The sequence below is a fragment of the Pteropus medius genome, unplaced genomic scaffold (assembly GCF_902729225.1).
Source record: "Pteropus medius unplaced genomic scaffold, Ma_sr-lr_union100, whole genome shotgun sequence".
In the NCBI taxonomy this organism is placed as follows: domain Eukaryota; kingdom Metazoa; phylum Chordata; class Mammalia; order Chiroptera; family Pteropodidae; genus Pteropus; species Pteropus medius.
In genome coordinates this window covers 14,904,454-14,924,702 of record NW_024340849.1, presented here as the reverse complement: position 1 = coordinate 14,924,702, position 20,249 = coordinate 14,904,454, and the positions used below count along the sequence as shown (strand labels likewise).

The 20,249-nt window shown below is 39.7% G+C and overlaps 1 protein-coding gene across 1 annotated transcript in view; it reads right to left on the bottom strand.

The window, feature by feature from the left end:
• Positions 1 to 8,446, bottom strand: part of CCDC68 (coiled-coil domain containing 68) — a 41,795-nt gene extending 33,349 nt beyond the window's left edge. The window contains exon 1 of the mRNA XM_039841140.1: positions 7,876 to 8,446. The gene's annotated coding sequence lies outside the window, so the exon portion shown is untranslated. The remainder of the gene's footprint in view (positions 1 to 7,875) is intronic.
• Between the last annotated feature and the right edge of the window lie 11,803 nt (positions 8,447 to 20,249).

Genomic DNA, 20,249 nt, shown 5'->3' with positions numbered 1-20,249 from the left:
CAGCTATCAAGTTTGTTGAAGCTGGAGGCAGGGAAAACCCCGTTATTATTCTGGGAGGGGAGGGCAGCACAGGGTGGTGCCTTGCGTCCAGTGGCAAGAATGCCAGTGGAGGTATCCAGCGACCAGTGGCAATGCCGGAAGGACTCCGTCCTGCTCTTGCTACAGCCCGATCTTCACTGAGGTACCAGCACACTGGGCTCTCTCGTTCCCGAACCGAGTTTTCACATCCCTTCTAAATGCTGCTCCACATTCTTCCAGTAAATTCTTTTTCTACTTAAGTTAGCCAGAGTCAATTACTCTGGTTTGCAACCAAGAGCCCTGATTGGTTTGGGCCCAATTTCTGAGTTTTCAGTTTCTCAGTTTTGAGTTAACAATATTGCATATTGTTTCATCATTCTTGACCACGGTTGTATAGAGAGAGCTTAGAAACTGAAAAAGTAAGTTACAGTAAAAGTGCTATACAGGTAATTAGGGTATGTGAGGGAAGAAAAGCTAACCTATCTCTAAGCCCTGGAAGAAACCGTCTCCTCAATATTAAAGAGCACACCTGTTCTGCAGCTGCGTTGCTCAGCACAATGGTGACATCCAGTGTCAGCTGCCTAAATCTCAGGTGACTGTGTAGTTTACCTGAAAGTGATGCACAGTATTACCAAAAGACATGCATGTTAACACAGAACCCATGTAATAATAAGTTTTTAAATAATACCCTAAGATTTTTAAAGTAGAATTAATTGTATTCATTTGTAAATGTTATTCATTGGTATACACGCAATATTTATTTCATAGCCAGTGCTATAGAAAATTCTTAGGAAATAGAGCGATTTCATTTGGAGGAAAAAGTATTGAAATACTGGTATAAATACAATATAGGAATAAAGACTATTGACAGAGGACTGTGTCATTTACCAAAATAAATCATTTTCCATATATTGTCAAAATTAATCATTACAACACTGTGCTATAATTATTATTTATATAACCATCTATATCTATATCTATAATCTATACTTATACATGTATGTATAGTGCTACCAAATCACAGACAAGCGATATGGTTTTCAAGGTCATAAAATGACCTCATCATCTGAACCAAGATAGACTGAACTCATATCCAGGTCTGAAACTTAGAAAAAGCAGAAGGTTTCACTCTGTGCCTAGGATGGTAACTAAACTGCAAAGGTTACAAACAGCATGAATCCCGTCCCGTTCGGGAAGAGTAGGGAGGAGGGCACAGGACCTGTTGTGTGCCCACCACGGGCGGGCTGGGCTAAGCTGCCGTTAGTAACTCCCACAAACACCCTGAGTGGTCGGTGTTATCATTTCCATTTTACCGATGAGAAAAGGAGGCGCAATGTGATTATGCAAAGATGGCTGGGTAACGGAGTTAATGATGGTCGTGGATGCCAACCCAGAGTCTGCCGGCTCTTTCCAACGTACCACTTTGCCTCCTGCCTTATTCCTGCCTATTTCCAAGTGTAGTTTTTTGGGCCCGAGCTAGTTTAGTAATCAATGTTTTCCAAAGTAAGTCACCAAGTAACAGTCAAATAGTGAGCTCCCTGCAGAAGCCAGAGCAGATATTGTCCCAACTGATTTATTCCATGAACAGAGGTAGTATGGCTTCGTGGCTTAAAAACAGGGCCTTTTTACGGGGGGATTCTTAAAGGCTTACTAGTAAGCCCCTTCTTACTCTGTTCTCCTTTCCACTAGATGGGTAGCCTCAGGAAAGTTTTGATCTCCCTAGGCTTCAGCTTCCTCAATAGAAAAATTTATATGACAATGTTAATTTCCTCACAGAGCTATAAGGGGATTAAATAAGAAAACACATAAAAAGTGCTCAATGGAGTATCTTACCCATAATACACATTCGAAGAATATTAAATACTTACATTCACAACTTATTGTGGACATTTGCTTATAGGTCATCATTTGAAAGTGTTAATGATAAGCTCCATTGTCCCCTCACTATTCCTATCTCTTCCCACCAAGCAGTTAATTATCCCCCTTGCTCTGACCTTCTCAGTGAACAATCTTCTCAAAAGTCACTTGTGACTTGTCAGTAAAGAAAACAGGAAAAGAAGCAGATGTCCACGACATATATCTCAGTCATTTGTAATAGAAGAAAGATGCCCTTTTAGAAAATGTCTTTTGGGGCTTTATAAAATATTTTAAGAGTAAAAGAAATTTACAAAATAGCTATAGCTTCCTAAACTCATCCTGGAATATTATAGCTTTGACATAATTTATTTTGTTTTAAAAATAACCCAGCGGGGGAAGGGAGACAGACAATATTAAGTGTGGGTGAGGATGTGGAGCAGCGGGAACTCCTATCTGTTGCTGGTGGGAATGTGAAATGTGCCTTCACATTGGTGAATATATTGGAAGTTTCCTGTAAAGTTAACCATACAACCTAGCAATCCCACACCCAGGTACTTACCCAAGTGAAATGAAAGTTTATGTTCCATAAAATACAAATATTTATAACTGCCAAACACTGGAAAAAATTCACATATTCATCAACAGGTGAATTCCATTCATCAATATAAAAGAATGAGCTACTGATACACACAACAATATGGATGAATCTCGAATGCATTATGCTGACTGAAGATGGCCAAATTCAAAAGGCTACATACTCTATAGTTCTATTTATATGATATTCTAGAAACTTTGAAACTACAAGGACAGAAAACAGATCAGTGGTTACCTGGGGACTGGGAGTTGGGGAGGCACTGACTACAAAGGTGACACAGGGTAATATTTTTTGATGAGGGGTGATGTATCTTGATGGTGATGGCGGTTCTATGACTGTAACCATTTGTCAAAATTTATTGAACTCAACACTAAAAAAGCTGAGTTTATATACTTTTATTTTAAAAATAATAATCCAACAGTACCTTAGAAAAAGGAAAAGTACAGTTGAGGGTTCAAACGCCAAGAACTTCACTGACTTTATCAGAACTAACTGGAAGACACAATTGGCTGGGTTTATTTTTCTCCATTCAAATTATTGCCCCACCCCTCACCTAAAAAAAAAAAAAAGTAAATGGCAAAAAGCATTGATGGGATCAGGATTGTTAAAAAGCAAACAGGTGACCGGGCTATTGATAGGTAGAACTGTGGCTGCTACAAGAATAGTCAACGAGGCCTGGCATGCATTATGGTGATCTAAGAGCTCAAACTAGTGCCTGACTTTGTAAATATACAAAATACACAGAAACAAGGGAAACCATAATCATCTTAAGAAAATTAATCATGCTTATTATATATTAAGGTGGAAAAGCAGGAGAACTATATAAATATATAAGAATATTTGCAACAGCAAGATTTAAATCTAATGCATAAACCTAGAACTCCTTATCTCATCGACCCATCCATCCTAATCATTTTCTAGATGCATAACATGCTTTTATTCTTCACAGTTGCCCATTTTCATATAGACTATCAGATCCGTGGCTACAAAGTCTATTCAGGGTGGCCACCACCTTACACAGCCTTGACCCTGTGCTTGGCCATTACTTCTGCCCACCCCCCTGCACCAGGAAGATGTCAAAACAACCTGAGTGTAGCATCCTACCAAAATCCAGGTGATAATAGAAAGATACAAGGGTGAGAAACAGTTTCTGGTTCTGGGTAAAACAAGTTCCTGATATCTGATCCTGTCAGCCTGAGTGATGAGTGAATGAGCTCATCAAAGTAATGAGAAGATGCTTACAGCTCAATGCTGACAAGACCTTCTTTCTGGGAGCAAGTCCATTCTGATTTCGGAATGCATGAAAGTGAGGATGAAGATGGATTCCCATAATTGGTATATGACTCCTAAGAGACATTTGGAATGAAGTTGGCAGTGTACGACTAGAAAAATATGTCTATTCTAGAAATTTTTAAACCCTTACCTAATCAAAAAAAAAAAAAAAAAAGACATTACCAACAGAGACTGATCAGTTCATCTAAACACAGATCATTAAAGCAGTAGTGATCCCATCCAGGAGTTTTGGTTGTTTTGATATTTCAAGCAGAAAAACAGCTCCAAAGGAGCATCATGGTTAGCTTTGGAAACTATATTATTTAACCTAGTCTCTTTTGTTTTCAAATGTTAGAAATTTAAAGATAAAATCCTTTGCATTCTCAGTTGTCAATAAAATAGACCTTTGAGAAATGTTAATGCTCTTTCCCTGCCCCCCCGCCCCGGCCCCCCCACCCCCTCAATAGCAACTTGCAATTTCAGCAGCAACTTACAGGCATTCAGAGACACATTGTCTTCTCTTTCGTCTCACAGAATCTGCCTAATTTTTATAGAAGGGTTTCCAACAACTAGAGAAATCTCCCTAAGAGGATCTTTAAACATAAGTCGTCAAGTGTAACCTCCTAAAAATGCATTTGCCATGTAGTAGTTGACCCAAAGAAGGGTGAATGGAGGTATATAAGAAAACAGCTCTGTCTGATTGCTAAGAGAAGTGTTTACCCACAATCAATGCTTTTGCAGTGTTAGAAAGTTATTTGCTTGTTCTCCAGAATACATAGAGAAAAATAGCACTACTTAATAGGAACCTGGATAACTTGTGATTTTGGTCTAGCTCCTAATAAGGACCCAAACACAGTAGCATTTCTTCTGTGTTTGGATTTTCTCTGATCTAAGAGCTCAAACTAGTGCCTGATTTTGTAAATACTCAGTTACATCGGTTTCATTCTCCAGCACAGTCATAGAAACTACAGAATAATAAAACTAAAAGCATACAAATCCAGGTGCACGCCCTTCTACTCTTTGGCTAAACGCTACAGATGATTCATGCTTTATGTTAAGTGCATCACTAAAATACGACACTAAGAAGCACTCTCGGTTTAGTACTTCAGTTATCACTCTTAGGTGAAACAATCATTCAAAATTCCCCCGCTCTAAATGCATGTCATTTGCGAAGAAACGTTGCAAAGGAGATGCATGCTCTTTACAAATATTAATGTCAAGAGTTAAAGATCTAGAAAACTAAGTGACCGATGCTTCTTTCTATCTGCACGGGGTTTACTATTCACAATTTTCATGGGAATATCATGGAAAGATCACAATTATGTCACATTTGGGAAATATCTGTAATCTATACCAGGAATATATTGTTCATAAATATAAAGGTTGGCTCCTATCGGTTATTTTCGAATTATGTTACATGGAAGTTAGACTAGTGTAGTTGTCTTACAAATTCAATGTAAGTGAAGAAAGGTCCACCAACTGGTGAACAAAATGTGGTGTAGTCATACAGTGGAACGAATATTAATTAGCAACAAAAAGGAACCAACTACTAAATACATGTTACAACGTGAATGAGCTTCAAAAATGTTATTTTAGATGAGAGAAGCCAGATGCTAAGGGCCATATAGTATATGATTCCACTTGTATAAAATGTTCAGAAAAGTCAAATCTATAGCAACAGAAAATAGATTAGCAGATGCCCGGGGCTGGGAGTGAGAATGTCAAGTGACTGCGAACAGTTATATGGGATCTTTTGGCATTTGAAAATGTTCTAAAATGGAATTGTGGTGATGGTTGTACAGTTTTGTAAATTTACTAAAAATCATTGAATTGTACACCTGAATATATTTAACGGTATGTAAATTATACCTCTAATAAAGCTGTTTAAAAAAAAACAGAAAAAAGAAAATTCGAATAAAGCCTTAAATAAAGTCTTTTATTTCCTCTGGGGTAAAATATAATTGCAGGGATATTTTTACAATTTAGAGTAAAAAATAACTTGATAGAGTTTCTTTGATTTGAAGATTTTCATTCATTCATTTTCCCCTAAATTACTGGCATCCACTACAGCAAGTGTAGTTTTTATTTAATTTGCATCACATTGATATTTAGCTATTTTAGGTTTAAGATCTCGATATTTCATAATATTAAACCCCGAACACGTGATTTTTAAGTTATTTCCCAACCTAAGCAAAAGAGAAAAACCCTGATTCCAATAACATATAAGTTTCTTTACAATTTTTAGATTTGACTACTTAAACAGTGTAAAAGAGTATGAGTTGAAAATCCACTTTCAGTCACTGCCAAAATTGATGGATGACCATTGATATGGTTCCTAACCTGTGGTCTCCTATGTGTCCTGGAGAATTCCAATGTTGTGTAAATTCCATGAGCTAAGGCAAATGTCCTATTTACACAGGGCAGGATCCCCAGTGTCTCCAGCACAGAATACTGCGTCCTGCACAACAGGACCATGATGCATTGGTTCAATGAATGCATAAATCTGCCAAAAATCCAGATGCACCAAATATTTCCTAAAACCGAATATGAACACATACATGCTTTCATCTCCCAAACACATGTATATTTCATGCTCAGGAAAATGTAAATTCACTTAAACGTGTTATTAAATTGATAGGACCATTTTGCCATCATGAAATTTTTTCAATCAATAAAAAGGCCATATAATTTTGATGTAAGTTATCTCAGTTCAAAAGATTTGAAACAACTACTTTAAAAGACTTTTAAATTCCCTCCAGAGATCTTCGATTCTTTTCTTTCTCAGTCCTTATCAGAAATAAATATACATCTCATTTTTCATCTTTGGCCAGAATTCGTACTACAATTCACTGTCTAGCACATTGAAAATCGATAAGCTAACAAGTAATATGCCTGTATTAATTCACAAAATCATAAAGGTGAAAAATACAACTGAAATTGTGTCTATTTCAAGAGCCTCTTTTTAGCCCAGGTTAAGTCATTTAGCAAATCAGGAAGAAAGAATATTGATGAAGTTTGTCTGGGTCACAGGAAGTGTGAACTGTTTTCATTCTTTCTGTAAATTGAGGAGCCACACAGAGGGCCTGCCTTAGGCACAAAAAAATAAAGACCTCACTCTCTAACTATGAGTGTAGGGGAAGGGGGAGAGTCTAGCAACAGGAAACAACAGCACCTATTGTGTCTGACAGGGAACCTGAGACTCCAGCTCAGCTCAAATTTCTGGGAAGCCAGACTTCTGCAGACTGAATATTTAATAGCATTAGGTAAAATGAAAAGGACAGATTATCTTTTCCCTACTGCAGATGCAGAATACAGTAACTCCTGCTGTATTTCCACAAGTCATCTAGTCTGTATATACCAAGAAAGTAAAGGAGGTTTGGATTCCTAGAATGAAACAACTATAGTGTAATAGGGAACGGACACAGCTTCAGTTATGTTCGGAGCTGACTGCTTCTTCCGATCCTTATATTCTCTCTCCGTATTTTTTTTCCTTACGAAGAAGGCTGGAAATCACAGACATGTCATCATTCAGTCTAAAATCTACCCTTGTGCCACGGTGTCCTTTCAGTAAGATAACACTGAGCTTCTGTACACCTACCTAAGGCTCTGGAACTTCCAGCTTTAATATCCCACGACTGCAGAAAATTGTCAGCCCGCGAGCTGTTTTGCTTCCGCTACACCTGCAGCTACAGAAGCCATCATGAACGAATGAAGGGTAAGACAAACACCTTCATTCATTCATTCGTTTGTGCTTTTAAAAATTGCGGGCCCTGTGACCTATCAAAGCCGCGACGCGGGGGTTCACAGGTGACAGCAAGTTTTCCGGAGGCTTTCTCCACGGCGTCTTGTATTCAGAAAGCAGAAATCGCGGGATCCCCTGGCCAAAGGACTGCATAACAGCAACCTGAATAATTAGGTGTGCACCGCGCTAAGGACGTGTTATCCTTTCTCGGGGAAAAGCAACTCCTTCCCTCCCCAGAGGAGCAGAAACTTCTCGACCAGGGAATCCGAACAGGACAGAGCTTCAGCGGAGGATACTCTCCTCACCAAGGACCTGTTTACAGGGAAATGCCCTGGGTGCCCTGAGTTGCGCTGGAGGAACCGACTCCAAGGGCACTTGGCCACCCACTCACCTGGGGTGGGGGGTGACCTGGCGCGCGCCGCAGGGGCCGCAGATCGCCGGGGCTCGCTGACCTTGGAGGGCGCTCAGCGCGCGCGGGGTCCGGGCGCCGCTCCTCCCCTCCGCTCCCCGCGTCAGGCCTGGGTGGGCTCCGCGGGGCCAGGAAGGTTCCGCCTGCGGCCGATTGGGCTCCGCCCGGCAGGGCCCGCCCGGGGCAGAGTCCGGCGCCCTGGTGGCTCCGGGGAGGAGCTTGGGCTCCCGCCGCGCCCGGACGCGCGCGCCCTTTTCCATGCACCCCGGAGGCATTGTCTGCACCCCCAACACAAAAGCCCCGGACGCTGTACCCCACAGTAGAGATGTAAGTGGGATAGTCGCTGCTGCTTTTCAAGAAGGTTCAGGTTGCACGCTAAGCGCATAAACTTTTTATTGTTTATGATTAAACTTTTTACTTAGAGTACTTTTAGATCACGAAAAGGTTGCAGAGATAGTACAGAATTCTATAAACCTCAGCAGGTGTTCCCTAATATCCATGTCTTATGTTATTACCATGGTTATGTTTGTCACAACTAAGAAATTAACATTGTCCATAATTATTAACTAAACTCTACTTTATGCATATTTCATTCGTTTTCTCCTAATACCTTTCTGTTGCTCTCATCCAAGATTCCACACTGTTTTTAGTGTCCTGTCTCTTTCCTCTGATCTGTGACAGTTTCTTAGCCTTCTCTTGCTTTTCTTGACTTTGACCGTTTCGAAGAATTCTAAGCTATTTTGTGGATATCTCTATTCGGTTTTGGCTGATATTTCCTCATAGTTAGACTCTGGTAATGGGTTTGGTGAAGGAAGACCACAGAAATAAATTGCCTTTCTCATGACAGTATTCCATCAAGGGGCACATGATAACAAAATCTCAGTTACTGGTGATGTAAGCCTTAATCGCTTGGTTGAAGTACTGCCTGACAGGTCTCTCTCCAAGGCAGAGTTACTATTTTTCTCTTTCCCTACTCTCTTCTTTGGATGGAACTCATCAAGTTCAGCTCACGGTCAAGACAGGAGGGAGGGGAAAGTAAAACTCCACCTCCCAGAGGGTAGGGCTCTACATGTATTATTTGTAATAATCCTGTGAGGAAGATTTGTTTCTTTTTTTCCCCCGTTTATTTATCTATTCAATCATTTATGTCGATATGGACTCACGTATATTTATTTTATAGTTCAAGCTATACTTTAGTACCACATTATTTATTTTGCTGCTCAAATTGTTCTAGATTTGACCATTGGGAAGTATTTTGGGTTGGCTCCTATGTCTCTTTTAAAGTTCATAAACTTTTAGAGTTGGGGGAAAAAGAATCTCACTAATTATTTGATCAACTCCTCTCACATTTAACAGATTTGAGAAACAGCATGCCAAATCCCCCAACATCCTGAGGGCTTTTCAGAATCTTCCTAGGAATCCTATGATTACTGATTCCTACCCCAGTAAGAGGAAAGGAAAGGAAATGTGTGTGTGTATGTGTGTGTGTGTGTGTGTGTGTGTGTGTGTGACAAACTTGTGGATTGGGACCCAACTGGAAAAGTGAAAGTTATTGTTTCTTAGGTAAGTTTTGGTTAACTCATTTCAGTGGGTTTTATTATACAGATATATGTATATTTACAGACAAATCATGTTCTAAAGTTAGCCATGGATGTTTATGAAGACTTTAAACATTGAAGAAATCCAGCTGTTGAGGATCCTTTGTTATACTGCGTTGGTTTGCTCATGTTTGCATTTGCAAGTGAGTCCCATAAACACACATTTCCTCCTTCTGAGATGTGATCTGGCTTAGCATTTGATGCTGCCCTGCTCTCTGAGACCCTCTAGCCTCTCTTCCTGGCCTTAACCCTTCTCGGAGAGGGAAATGTATCCCATTAGTTCAGGTTTTGCAAGGTAAACATAGTATGGATGGCCCAGTGAGTAATCCAGCACCACAGAACTATATGACTTTCTATCTTTCAAGTATTTTTTGACAAAGTTTCTAAAAATAATAATAGTTAAAGTGTTTTTCCATTTTGATTTAAGTCCCACCGTATCCCATATCCCATATCTTATCAATTCCTTCACACATCCTCTCCCCACAAACTAGAATGCCCTTTCTCCTCCCCTTTTCCCTGGACACTCCTCCTACTTCATTCAGTATGTACAGGGAATATTTCCTTTGAACTTCCCAGCTTATGTTGGACGCACACTTAGGTCTTCCCACAAAATGCATGATATATTGCATTTTTACTGCATAGGTTGACTATGGCCACTGCAACAAATTACCACAGACTTGGTTACTTAAGAACATGCGTTTATTATCTCATAGTTCTGTGAGTTAGAAGTTTGGCACGAGACTCACTGGGATAACACCGGTACATCAGCAGAGCTGTGTTCCTTTCTGGAGGCTCCTGGGGAGAATCCATTTTCTTGCCTTTTCTATCTTTTTCTAGAGGCTGCCCGCATTTCCTGGCTCATGGCCCCTTTTTCCATCTTCTAAACTAAAAGCCATCTCTCTCTGACTGACTCTGCTCTCTTTGCTTACAAGGACTCTTGTAATTACATTGACCCCAAATGGATAACAAGGATAATCTCCCCTGTTTTAAGATCCTTAACTTAAACGCATCTGCCAAGTCCATTGTGCCATGTACGATGACATATTCACGGCTCCTAGGGATTAGGACATGGACATGAGGGGCCATTATTCTGACTACCACAGCCACACTACTAAAATACTTTATACTTCAAACATTAACTAGGTTTTGTTATTATATATATATTTCAAGGCATAAAATAAAAGAGCTTGGCAAAATTATGAAGATGGCACGTTCCCATCTTTTTCTTTAGTGATGCCTTTGCCTGTCTTTCTCTTCTTTCCTCTTCCCTTTCCATGGCACCCCCACGATACCACCTTAAGGAGTGCCTGATATTGGAAGATTTTCCAAGTTCTTCCTCCCCGCCCCTCAAACCTAGAGACTTCCTGGGCTTTCTGGGACTTGTTAGATGCAGAAGAAAATGCAAATGTGGAAATAAAGACATACTATCGGGACAGAATTGAACCCGATGAGCACCTGAGTCTTGCCAAGTCAACTCTGAGCTGGGGAAAATGCAGTATTTCCAAATGTCTCTCATTTGTGGACAATCCATCTACTCTCCATTAGCTGTTGTGCTAGTGTTGGAGTCAATTTTTATAATTTCAAATTTCAGTGAGTTTTCACTTTAAATGGGCAAGTTACATATGTGCATGGATAATAACTCTAAATACAATTACATAATAAATTAAAATATTTCTAGGCTATAAATCAGCACTGAGTAGTAGGAGAGATAATAAGTACTAGAAGACTAGAGAGAGAATAGAGACTTTAGCTGGTGTCCTAGGGAAAGCCTCAAGGGGCGGTAAGAATTGAGCTGGGTTTTAAGTATAAGCGCCACGTTATACTAGGAGAGTATGGAGGCCTTTTGAGCTGAGATGCGGGCAGAGGCACAAAACAAGTAAATGGTCAGGCGGACCTGGGAGCTACCAACTTGGCCAGTTCAGCAGGACCATGGGGGACTAATGGGAGATAAAGCAGAGACGTGGGAGTAAATCATGTGTAACAGAGAAAAGGTTCAGGTAATATACTTTCTTTGTCCATCTCTACTAAGGAAGGAAGGAAAAATCATTGTGGGAAATGAAGCTCCTATTGTTATGAGTTCCTTAGTAAAACACTTAGCAAATATTTGTGAACAATATCTGAGTGTCTACTTGTATATACAAGTCTGTCTGAATAGGTGAATCTTTTCTAAGACTCCTTTCACATAATAGATATAGAAACCATGACATATCCAAGAATGATATCCAAAATATGTACTTGCTGGTTTGAGCGGCGGCACGAACCAATCAGAAAAGCTGCCAGCCATAAGCAGCTGGTATAGAAGAACCGGCGCGAACAGCTGCAGGTCAGACTGGACATCATGATTTTAAACTATTGCTGCTCTCTGGGCAAAACTGGATGTTCCTTCATTTTCCTTCAACACTGCTCTTTCGAAGCACACGGTTTGGTATATTCCTTCGGACTACATGTGTTCAGTGCGTTCTGATTTTTATAACCTTCCTGTGATAAGCTTGGTCCACTCTACCTTAGCAGTAGCTAGAATAATAAATGTCACTTCCCTTTGTATTGTGATCCCTTCCCTCATGGAGAAAGATGGAGGAAGGTATGAGAGTTATCTATGTTAAATACTTTATCCAGGTGTTTCTAAGTTTGGAGGATGGCTGTGAGGCCAGAGTAAGGCCATGGGAAGGTTGTGTTAGACAAAGATATTTGGTTACAGATAGAGCCTAAATTTTAAGATGATTTGTCATTGCTGCCTTTTGTTCTGCTTCTCTTTCTTTATTCTTGCTCTACCTGTAGTTGGTAAGGACAATTTTAATATTTTGTTTTGTTGGAATAGGGGAAAACCTAATATATTCCTAAGCCAAAGAAGCTGAACTTCCTTTACTTATCTGCTTCTTGAACCTGTCCACACCACTACAGTTCTGACCTGAACTTTATAGCCTGATAAAAGAAAGAACAAGTTTTAGAGGAAAGTGCAGTGTTTTGCTTCAAACTTTTGTGACTAAAATACCTGTTATAAATCCAATGGAGAGATTTAACAATTAGGTAGTCTCAGGTGTGAGGATGGAGTTCGAAACTAAAAATATGAAGTTGGATGAAGTAGGTGAAAGAAAGAGTATAGAGAAAAATACTGAGATGAGAGAAATACAAAGAGGATGTAAAAAAATTTGAGAAAAAACCAGTGAATTGGGAAAAAAACTATGAAAATAGAAAAATTTACTAGAAGTTCAATTAACTAATTAATTAATATGACTAGTATGTAACCATTTAAAGCTTACATATGTATGTTTTCATGGTGATGAATGATAAAATAACAATTTATTAAAAATCCAAAAGGAAGGTATTTAGGACGAGACAGAGAGGTGAATCAGTTTAAAATCTATAAAGAAATCAATTTGCATCCTGTTCCTGAAAACAGAGAGTGACCAAAAGTGACCAAAGAAATGTCCCTTTGTGTGCACCATGATATGCGTATGTGGTATCGAGTGGTCACAGATACCTGGGGAGTAGCATTTCAGCTGACATGGGTGACAGAAGCAGGCATAGGGCCTCACGTGTCCACAAGTGACCCTGAAATTCTCTTCCAGCACCTCATTTCCTCCCGTCCCCCATCACTGATTCTTCTTGGGCTTTTAGGCTCACTGGTACCATCACACTTGAGTCCTAAGGAGACACTGTGACCCTAAAGAGACTCTAAAGGAGTGATATTTACTTAAAAACTTAGCTGAACCAAATAATTAATAAATTACTTTGGACAGAATTGTTCTGCAAGCTAAACTAAAATACAGTTCTCGTGCAAAGACCAATGTCATGGGTTCTTGGTGTAGCGAGATGCTCAGTCCATCCCGGAAACTGTTCCCCGACCATTGCTTGCCATGGGCCCCTGGCCCTTTCCGAACAGAATCATTTCCTTCCTGCTTTCTTCACTTTGCCGTTCAAACTGTGCTCCAGCTCTTGGTTTAGCAGAGGGGAAAAAGAAAACACCTCCGAGTTCTCCCTGGGCTTCTGGCCTTGTAGTAAGTTCTTGCCCACTTACTGTCCTACGGTGCTTATTCTCATGAGGCCCACCTCCCACCTTGTCCTATCTCTCTCTGCGTCTCTGTGCTGCATGCTGGTCAAAGCCACATTCACCTCTATCTTGCTCAGAGAAGCGAGCATCTTCATTTGTTGTCCTGAGCCCGGTCTTCAGATGGTCCAAGTGACTGCCGTGTAGCTCGGTCTTCATCTCAAGCTTCTTGGTGGGTGTCACGTCTCTTTCCCAGGCAGAGGGAGAATCCTAGCTCTTCCAGTTTTTAACCTCTGAGTTCTCTTCAGACCCTCCTGGTAAATTACTTTTCCAGGCTGAAGGAAATCTCCGATTCTTGGTTTATTTACAAAATAGAGATTACTGCTAAGTCACATGCCTAGGGAAGGAACTCCTTTCTGGGGAGTCCTTAAGACTCCTCCAATATTTAAGGAAATAATTCTCTAGGCTCGGACAATGGCAAGTGATTTAAATGTGCATTGAGCACAACATTGAGATACTTCCTACCAAAAGCATGGGCGGGGTGTGTGTGGTATTTTCTCACAGTTTCTATGTACATCTTTGCTTTAACAATGGAGTTTCACATCCTGATGAGTACAATGATAGAAATATGCTTTTGAAATTGAAGCAAGAATAAAAGAATATATTTATTCACACTTCACGGTCTTCCAAAAATAACTTCAGGTAGACTATCATAAATATTCCCAATTACTTCTTCATAGTTGGAAGCAGATAACATTTACTAAGAACTGTGAATTTAAAGTGAGCTCAATATCTGAGTGAAATTAGCTCCGAGAAAGGGGCTCCAAGTATTCAAATATTGATTTTCACTGCAAAGCAATACTGTTCCTTGCCTTACAAAATTAATTAAGCTCTGCGTTAATTAATCACTACGCCTCTATAATGAGAGGCTGCCAATCACCTTGGCAGATTGTTTACAGCTGAAATCCTAGCCGAAAATTCATCTAGTTAATGATCTAAGTTAAATTTAACCCAAGTCTCAGGACCTCAAACATAAGTTCAGATCACAGCAGTGATCATAGTTTTAGGAAGCCCCATTGAAATAGCCAAGGTCAGGTCCAGACCTCTCGAAGCCTCTGTCATACAGCTGAAACTTATCCGAACCTTCCTAGGCTACGAAAATAGAACTAATATGCAGAACATCTGTGCCTATTTTTTGTGTTTCATAGGGCGATATGATTGATAAATAATTTAATTTTGACTTTTAACTGTAAATTTACTAGATTCTGATACCTCGACAACTAAAAGAGTTTCAAATATGGGATAAATATGCCACATGAGAAAAATATAAACGATGGTTTCAAGTGCAGCACTCTGTTTATTTTCTATGGAGGAACTTAAGGCTTTTGGCTGATGGCTTTTTGGTGACTTTTCTTCTCCTTTACTTACGTTACTTATATGAAGCCAGTTTCCTTGAAAATGACAGGTATCTTAGAGAAATGTTATGATGTTATAACTAGATTAAACAAGGCCTCAACAGGGCTTCTTGGACTGAGACTCTGCTTAAGTCTCCTGGGTGATGGAAAAACCGGTCCAAAACAAAGATTCAATGAACTCATGCAACTTTTCAGCCACTCTCTTTACACTGGATGTGCAACAAGCCTGGTTCATTGTTTTTGGCATCGAGATTTCTGTTCATGTGGTTTCCTCTTGAGCAAGGGCCCAGGAGTGGGAAAGCCAAGGGCAGGGCTAGGAATTTGAAAAAAGAAAAAATCAGAAGGCATAACTGGCCTGCGAACTAGCCCAAGCCTTTGGTCAGAGAAGAGTGAAGTGCTTGGACCAGGTGATCAGTCCAAGGTCTGGCTGTGTTCTCAAGTTCAAAGTCAGGCTTTAGTTTCAGGCAGCACCTTTCAATAAGGCAGCCACTAACCACACATGGCTACTGAGCACTTATGGTTAGTCTGAACTGAGATGTGAAATGAATGTCAAATATACCCCAGATTTCCAAGACCTAGTATGAAAAAAAGGATGTAAATGATCTCATGGGCAGTTGTTTGTAATGATTAGAAATTAAAATGATGAGATTTTGTATATATTGAGTTAAAATCTATTATTAAAGTTAATTCATGTGCTTCTTTAAATATCCTAAAATTTTTAAAATTATATCTATGGCTCATTCGTGCTACCACAGAACACGTCTGGTTTAGAGCCTTATTCTTTGAGCTAAACCAAGCTTCTTGCTGGCCCCTGGAGGGAAGGGTACACACAGGGTCCCTGTGGGTACCTGAAGCTCCCTATGTCCAATGAGAAACTCCTTTTCTTACCAATGTACCTGACCCTTACATGATCCTCATCTCCATTACAATTTTTTTTTTTTCCACAGTCACTGATGGAGATAGCCATGGTATCTACTTGGAAGTTTTATTCCAATCACTGATTTGTATACATTTAAGGCATCCATCTAGACTAACCTAATGCTACACCAACGGTTCTCTCAAGTGGTTCCCAGATCAACAGATTTATCTAGAAAACTTGTCAAAATACAAATTCTTGTGCCTCACCCCAGCTCCATTGTGGAACTGTCAGGGTGGGGGGCCTATGATTCCATGTGGCTAAATCCCGCCAAGTGATTCTGTTGCACAAGAATGTTTGAAAACCACTCACTGCCCCAGACTAAACATGAGAGTAGGCTGCCAGATAAAATCTAGGATGCTCGGTTAAATTAGAATTTCAGAGCAACAGCAAAGAATTGCTTAATATAAGTATGATCCATGCAATATTTGAGAAATACTAAAAAGTTTTTACTGTCAAAATTCTAATTTAACTGGGTGTTCCGTATTTTAATTTGCTAAATCTACCAATTCTATGTTAGAACTGTGGACCCCAACTCAGACTGTAAATTAATTTAATTCATTAGGTGTGGTACCCAGGCACTGGGATTTTTTAAAAAGTCCCCAAACTATTCTAATATGCAGCTGTATATTACTGCATCAAAGTAATGCTTTTCAAACTTTAATACACATTCAAATCATCTGGAGGTCTTAATAAAATATAAATCATGATTTAGTATTTCTGGGGTAGGACCTGAAATTTGGTATTTTTAACTAACTCTCAAGTGATGTCATTACTTCTGGCCCGGGGACCAGCTTTTGAGTAGTAAAGGATAAGGATCGCAGAGATGAGGGCTCTAACGTTTGGTAAAATGTCACACTGGAGGCAAGACGATAACAGCAAGGTGGAACGAATATGATGCAAATCATTAGTGCAAAATCAAAAAAGGGAGAAACCCCATATGGTACATGAGTAAAGGTTCTTGGAAGAGGTGGCATGTAGAGTCATCTTTTAAAAATGTTGTGTTACATTAAAAACTTGATGGCAATATTTTTCAGGAGATGGAAATAGGTTATACAGGTGCTGCCATAACAAAAAAATGAAAACACGTGGCTTTGACTTTATGACCAGATAGCAGGCAGAGGCTAGAGGAGCAGCAAGGAAACTTGATGGAGTCCAGAAGAGCCGTGAGGGCACTGTTGTAGGAAGCTGGAAGGATGCTCACCCAGATCCATGTTTTGTGGCAGTGAACAGGTGGGCAAACTGGTGCCTGGAAGATAACTTGGAAGATAAAAATGTGTCTAATGAACTTATGGCTCCGATTCAGGAGATGAAAACAATTTCTGTCTCAGTTATCTATTGCTATGTAACAAACTACCCTAATATTTATTAGTTTCAAAGAACAATCATTGATTAGTTTTCACATCTTGATTCTTTGATTTGATTGCTCATGAGGCTTCAGCTGGAGACTTGCTGGAAGCTGAGACAGCTGGGCCACTCTTGCAGTAGGCATGCTCTTTCACTCATAAATAGACAAGACCAGATTTCGTCACATGGGGGCAGCCATGTTTTAAGAAGCACTGGTGTACAAGCACTCTTCAAGCCTCTGCTTCTGTCATAATTACTAATGTCCCCTTGGCCAAAGCCAGTCACGTGGCTGAGTCCAGAGTCAATACAGAAGGGACTCCACAAAGGCGTGATCCACTGTCAGCCTTTACTGTCAAGATGGTAACTTATAGCGAGCTAGATATAAGTAGGGAAACAGTAGGAAATAATACTCGAGAAATAGATTGCCATTGTATTTTGGGAAGCTTGAATTCCCTGGTGAAGAATGTGCACTTAATTTTCCAGATCATAGGGAATCACTGAATGTTTGGTTAGAAAAACCCCTTAGGCTTGGGGCATGATCGCTATTTAAGATGGGGAATCAGTCAACACTCCCAGGTAGCTACAGAAACTGTGCCCTGAACAGAATTAATTGGATTCATTAATTGAGAAGAGGTCACAGAATCAAAGGAAAAGCTGAACAACCAGGTTTCAGGAAGAAGAGAAACCAGATAGCTTCATTAGACTAGGGATCCAGGAGCAGGCCCAGTGGAAGACTCTCCAAGGCACTAATGTGAGAGTGAGTCCGCTCCAACAGTTTGGGTCTTTCCACTCGAGATTCAAATGTCCAAGAGAGAATCTTATTGGTCCAAATGTGTCAATTGCCTATCACTTGGCCAATGATAGGAAGAGCATCTTGGTCAATAGTCCCATCACACATGCATGCAGTGGGGACAGATAGTTTTTGAAGGAACCCCCAAAGAAAGGTAGAAGACTGGAAAGGCTCCACAGCTCTTAAACTCAATCCCAATCCCAAACCACAGACCAAACGGCTCAGAGAAACCCCAGCCTCCTTGCTATTCAGGGCCTCTTGTTACTCTCACCACATTCAATACTATATTCCTCTCCTCCAATAACCATTTCTCTTTATGGTTTTCCCTTCAATTTCATTCTTTCCTTAGTTTTCAGGTGTGGAAAAATTTTCTTGGCTCCTTCTTGACCACGGTTCTGATTTGTCCACTGATTTGGTCTATATGGTTCATTCAACTTGGCTCTGGAGTCCCTCCATGCATCCTCTTCCCCATCCTCCACTCTCTTACTCACCCTCCTTTGTCAAACCTACTCCTGCCAGACTCCATAGACCTTTCAAGTAAGGCTCGAGCCACCTGAATAGAACTGTACTTTAGAAAGATCAATCTGGAATCAACGCATAGGCCAGACCGGAGGCAGTGGGCTACTTGGGAAGCTTCTGCAAAATGTAAGGGCCTGAAGTTGGACTGAACAGGGAATGGAAAGGAAATGAATGATATGTGAGACGAGGTTGCCAAGGGAACGATTTGAGATTGCTGAAGTCTTGAGTCAAGGGGTTAAGGAGTAAAAAGGAGATGTTTGACTACTCTTTAAAGAATTTTTGGTACAAAAAAAATTGCAGCGGGATCCAAAAGTTGGTTAAAATGATAGAATCATAAAAAAAATGGAATGTAAATACTTTAAACATTTACTTTAACTAAAATATAAGTGTACATTTATTCATCAGTGTCTTGCAGCAGGGCCCAAGTCTGAGAAAGTGGCTGACCTCCGATGAATCAATCATCTTGGGGTATTTTGATCCTAAATAAACACACCCACATAAGCATGGCCCAAAATGTCCAAATTCAGTTCTTTTAACGAAAAGCAAGGACTTCTACTTGTGAAGCCATCTAAGTGTAGGACCCTTCTGGATTTTACTGTTTATCCTAATCCATTAGTTTCTTTACCTACACCTATTTTGAGAGCAAAACTATTTTAGCAACACACTTTTAAGTCTTTTCAAAGCATTCAGCTGATTTTAGATTTAAAAAAAAAACTACTCATTTTTGTACTATAGCAGTCTGTAATGTTTGGATAAATTATAAAACTAAAATGTAGATAGAACTGGCATAAACAGGTTTGGAAAAATTGCAATATGTTTACATTTATAAGCATACAACTCACTAGAGTGAGTGGAAATGTCTGGGTATTCTAGAGAGTTCCCTTACCTTCTTCCAGGATGCAGAGGGATGAACAGTACTCATAGATTTCATCCATGGCATGGACATCAGAGGTCAAATTCAGTGAGTTAGATGGGGATCAGAGAAAGAGTTTCTTTTATAGATTGTGTGCCCGCTTGACGATCAACAGATTGGTAGTACAACATGTTTGCTACTTATCTAAAAGGTCATTCATAAGTTACATTAGTTAAACATGGGTGGTTTTTTTGTTTGTTTCTTGTTTGTTTTACATGGATAAGTCATTTATTTAGCAGATTTAAATTTCAGTGTGTACTCTGGGTAAATTTTTTCTTGTGTTTCAAATTTCCACTAGCCTGCTTTCCCATCGTAACTATGTGTCATAATTGTTTACCTATCATCTGTTTTCCTATTAGAATCTATGAGGGCAGAGACTATGTCTATTTGGATCAACAGTGGATTCCTAAGGCCTGTATCAGGAAGTCAATAAATATTTGTTTAGTGAACAGTGATATATTTTGTCCTTGCTAAGGCTATGTTCCCAGCTCTCCGCAATTATGCTTTAAATAGCTCTAAACCAGTCATGTACTAACTGTATTCTTTGCAAAACAAACAGATAAAACCATTTGTAAATATTTATATCTTTCCAGAGATGACTTTCAATATAAGTCTTGAAGTCATGCTAGACGACCCTTCCTCAATAATACATATTGTGATCAATAGACCTTTTTTTCCACCACAGATCCCAGTGCCATCACTAACAACAGCAAAAATAATTTTAAAAGCTTGCTTTAAAATATGAGTTTGAGAATGCTAATTTTACAATAGGCCAGAGGTTAACTTCTAGCCAATACTTGGATCGTTAATGAATGTTTCAACTAAAAAGAAAAGTTTTAGCATGTGTATGGATTAGAATATATTATTGTT